The sequence below is a fragment of the Elaeis guineensis genome, chromosome 16 (genome assembly GCF_000442705.2).
Source record: "Elaeis guineensis isolate ETL-2024a chromosome 16, EG11, whole genome shotgun sequence".
NCBI classification, from domain to species: domain Eukaryota; kingdom Viridiplantae; phylum Streptophyta; class Magnoliopsida; order Arecales; family Arecaceae; genus Elaeis; species Elaeis guineensis.
Window position 1 is genome coordinate 44,629,679 of NC_026008.2, and position 4,836 is coordinate 44,634,514.

Consider the following 4,836-nt stretch of genomic DNA (forward strand, 5'->3'; position numbering starts at 1 on the left):
GAGAGAGAAAAATGGTTGTCCCTAATGATCATTTGAGAACTACAAGAAGACCACTCAAGCCAATAATAATTCACCTGCTTATAACATAATCCTCTATAAAACATAAGCCTTGAAAGATTCTTCTTCTTTTTAACCAATCAGAGATCATTCATAGTAAATTCCATCCAAATCTAAGGCCTTTTGTTAAAAACTATTTTATAAAAAATCTAGAAGGACTTCAATAATTCAATGAATTGAAAAAATAACTTACAACTCATAAAAGTTACTAAGAAACCAAGCTAGTCTGTCCAAAATTCTCCCCTGTAATGGGTCCAGTATCCAGGCATGTTATGCTTAACCTCTTCCAGCATTGCAGCTTATTTTCGCAATGGCGAGAACCATCAATATTTTTATTATTTCCTGGAAAGTAATAATATATATATTTATCTTATTTTACGTCAGGAAGATGGAACCGAAGTGACCTTATGGAACGTTGCATGCGGGTAATCTTTCTTTCTGTGTAATGATTGCACGCACCCATGGTTCTTCGACCCTGCACCTCGTCAACATTGTCAGGCGAGTGCCCTTTCAAATTCATGATCCGGACCCCACCCCACTCCTACAGAATTCCTGTTAGAGTCCCTGCAGCGGATCGCTTCCAGAAGGAAACGAAGCTCAAAGCTCAGTCCTTCTTGGCAACCGTACCCTGAGATACGGGACCACGTCGGCGGGGTCGTGGTCTCAGTGGACCCCGCTCGTGTCCACCTGAGAGACCGACACGTGTCACTGAGGCAAATAACCTGTAACCATTTTCGCTCTTCCAGAACCAGCTTTCATCTCGGCGCACAAACATTAGCATACGGACACTCCATCAGCCGTCCGCATCACCGGCATAATACATCAGATCCGTTCGTACCGCGTCACCTCCACGAGACGCTCGCGGAGCCGCGACACGACAAATAGCGACGGAGGGCTTTCTCTGTCTTAACATCGGTCCGAGCTCTCTCTCGCTCGACCATGGAGCGATCCGAGTCCTTTCATTCGGCCATGGCGTGGAGCAGCAGCAGCGACGTAGAACATACGGAGGACGAGGGCATCGCGTAAGTTATTCTGTTTTTTTTTTTTTTTATCGCTTTCTCGAATCCCAGCTTCTTGTGCCCATCCGCTTCTCTCTCTCTTGATCGCCCGGCTTTGCGTTAGGGCTCTTGGATTCTTTTCGTGTTTAGGTTCTTTAATGGCTTGTGGCGTTTCTTGATCCCTTTTTTGTTTTACCTCCGTTAGATCTGAAAGCCAAAACTATCAAATCCGGCCTTTCTTTCTTTTGGGAGAATGAGATGTTGCCTCAGCGTACAGCAATTAATATAATTGTTTAAGTTAGTTTGTGTTTTTTAGGAAATTCTCTCTCTCTTTATGGCACAGATGCATGAAATTGATTGAATTTCATCTTCAACTCCCTGAGAGAAACAAAGAGATTTCAGTTTTGATTGAACTCTGTTCACCGCATCTCGCGTTTAGGGTTGTCGACACCCAGCGTCTCGTCTCTGAAAAAGATATGAACGAAGAGATTTCTAAATTCGGCATTTTTTATTCAAAGAATGAGAGTTTCTACAAGTTGGAGGTTTTATTTTGGTAGTTATCGTCATCGATTTCCAAGAGTTCTGTTTCCAGAATAGTTTCTTTCTTTATGGAATAACTGCATGGGAGCTAGTTTTTAATCTTTGGTACCAAAAAAGGTTGAATCCAGATTCCACTTCGTATTCTTACCATTATCTTTTATAAGAAATGAGAACTGCTAGAATATCAGAGACTGCCACAAATCATCCTAATTTGGAAGGATCAAAATCCCAGGGGCGAAGACAAGTACCTGATAGTCCAGCAACAGAGCTTCTTGATGATAAGGCTTCTATGAAAAATAAGGCTTGAGCTCTTTAACATCTCTGTCCAGACTTCAGATTGTTTATTTTTTCATACTTTGATCACTGATGAGTTCCAAACGACCTTAAAATTTTATTTTGTCAAAATCTTTAGAATGCTCGAATATTATAACATAGTTCACTCAACACTAAAAAGCGAATTGAGAGTAATCTTTATTCCTTATCGTGAATTGGGAAACTAAATAAGGCTAATCAGTAGTTCTCCACATTGTGTCTGATGCTGATCTTTTTGACATCTGTTGTTCAGAGTTCCTTTGAGAGAGTGTTTGGTTCGCGAATGAAATTGGAATCAGAATAAAAATCTGAATGGAATGGATTGAAATCGAAATAGAAATGGCCTAATCTTTGAAGCGTTTGGTTCATGATCTGAATCAGAATTGAAATGGATGATTCCCATTGTTGTGACTTGGTTCATACAAAAATAGAAATCACAGCCAATTCAAACTTTTATTTTTATTTTTAATTAAAATTTTTAAAAAATAATTATTATAAAAATTAATATTAAATAAAAATTAAATATAATAATAAGAGATAAAATATTTTATAAAATAAAATAAAAAATATATATAATTTTATGAAAAATATAAAAGAAAGTTAAGAAAAAAAATAGAAAAGAAAATGAAAGGAAAAAAATAAACGAAGAGAGGTGAAGGAAGGCACGCCTCCCTCCCTCCCACCCCACAATTGTCCGTGTTGCATCCGCCTTCATGCGACCATCAAACCCCCACTCCTCCTCTCTCCCGGCTCCGACGCCACCAGACCGCCTCCCCCCCTAGCTCCAGCGCCATAACCCCCCTTGCTTCCCCCCCGACCCTGGACGCCTCCCATGCCTCCCATACCCCCTCCACCACCGCCCCCTCCCCTCTCTATCGCTTCTTCTTCGATGAGCCCCACAAGGGTGCAGACATTCTCGTCGAAGCCCTCGAGCACGAGGGTCTTTGCCTACTCCGGCGGTGCCTCCATGGAGATCCACTTGGCCCTCACCCGCTCTTCCTCCATCATTAACCACCTCCTCCACCGTAAGCAGGGCGAGATCTTTGCCGCCTTCGGCTACGCCCACTCCACCGACTTACTTGGCATCTATATCGCTACCTCCAGCCCTGGCGCCACTAATCATGTCTCCGACCTCGCTGACGCTCTCCTCGACTCCATCTCCATGGTCGTCATCACAGGCCAGGTCTCCTGCCGCATGATCGGCACCGACACCTTCCAGAAAACACCATCGTCGATAGGTGTTTTTTTTTAATTTTATCTCATTTCAATGGAATGAGATTTTGACTCCTCTGGAAAAGATCCGGATTCAACTACGGGAGAATTGAGCTATCCTATTCCTCTCTAGAATGGGAATCAAAATAAGACTCCCCTTAATCAAACAGCTGAAATGGGAGTCATACATTTCGATTTTCATTCTAGACCTCAGTTGCCTCAATCAAACACTTTCTAAATAACTGGCATTATTTTTGCTAGCTATTATATTTTGGGCATACCTTTATTTTTTTTATTTGAGCCTCATTCTCTGTCCTTTTTTTTTCCTTCATTTTGCTGGCATTTTTTTTTTTTTTCTTTTAACCATGCAGCTGCGGAATGCAACATTAACTTACAATATTTTCTTATTTTGTTTTTTGTTATAATTTTGTAAGCACTGCAGCTCAAAATGTTAAACCAAATAGCCACTGTGAAAGATGATGGAGGTATAGTTGTTGACATCTTTATGCTATATATAGAGATATTGTGATCATAAGCCTAGAATTTGGATTATTCTTTGGTGCATGGAGATGTTTACGGCTGGATCTCGTGTTGAAATATATTTTAGTGAATTTACGGGGAGTGTGATAGTATAATTTCTCACTGCTGGTGTCCCATTGGCCAGTCTGTTGTCCATTTATGAGAACATACAACTGAGTTGTTTGTTAGCTACCATACATCAAATTACTTGGCGTATGTGGCTTTTTGTCTCCTGGATTTTACCATTCTTGTAGGCTTAGTTGCCTGTTGGTTCCTTCTGACGATGATAATTAAATTGAGCAGCACCATGTAGTCGCCATCTGTCCACCATTTGGGTGGAAAAGAGGTTTCCTGCATATAATCAAATTTCCACTACACATTAAATAATAAACTTAAATTACTGTTGAGTAGAAACTTTTGTTATTAACATCTATTACTATTACTGACATCAATGACGGCCAAGCAAAAAATTCTCACCATTAATATCAATGTCCATATAATAAATAGAGAATTTTATGCAAGAGGCTACATGCACAGACTTCCAGTATCATTGATACTGGCCCATGCAATGGATGAGGTGTAATTTTTTTTTTTCGTAACTATTCTTGAAATGTGAGATAACAATGTAACAAATTATATTCAATAAATAATGTTCTGTTGCATATTAGGCAATGAACTTAATGGCTAAAATATATAACAATACTAGCATCATTAATACCGGTATCCACCTGGTCAATGAAAAACTCTATACAAAAAAAACATCTATTTTAGATATATATAATAAATTTGATGGGAGTTTGACTTTTGATACATTAGTTCCTAGAGCGGAATTGAGGACGGTTTGAGCAGGTATCATCTATGCCTGTCGAGTGCCAGAGGATGGCTCTTTTTTTTGGTGGAAGGTGGATCAGCTACACTGATTGATCGGATCCTTTTATCGGAGAAAGCTGGGCATCATCTTTTGCTGTAAGACATCTGAAGCATTGTCAGGGAGGGTACAATCTTTTTTATGAGATATATTTATCGTGAGGTGAATAGAGATGCAATTTGGATGGCTTCTTTGGAGCCGAGCATTCTGAAGAGATTTATGGACTGACATGGCATTTGCTCCAAGACCTTAAGGATGTTTTACTTTCTGATTTATTTAGATAATTTTTATTGAGACAATGTGGATCACCTGCTATAGCCAAAAAAAAAT

The 4,836-nt window shown here is 39.7% G+C and overlaps 1 long non-coding RNA gene across 1 annotated transcript; it reads left to right on the plus strand.

The window, feature by feature from the left end:
- The first annotated feature begins 908 nt into the window (after positions 1-908).
- LOC105059130 (uncharacterized) lies at positions 909-3,662 on the plus strand. The gene is made up of 2 exons (XR_003802747.2): positions 909-1,079; positions 3,491-3,662. It is a non-coding gene; the product is annotated as an uncharacterized lncRNA (long non-coding RNA).
- The last annotated feature ends 1,174 nt before the right edge of the window (positions 3,663-4,836 follow it).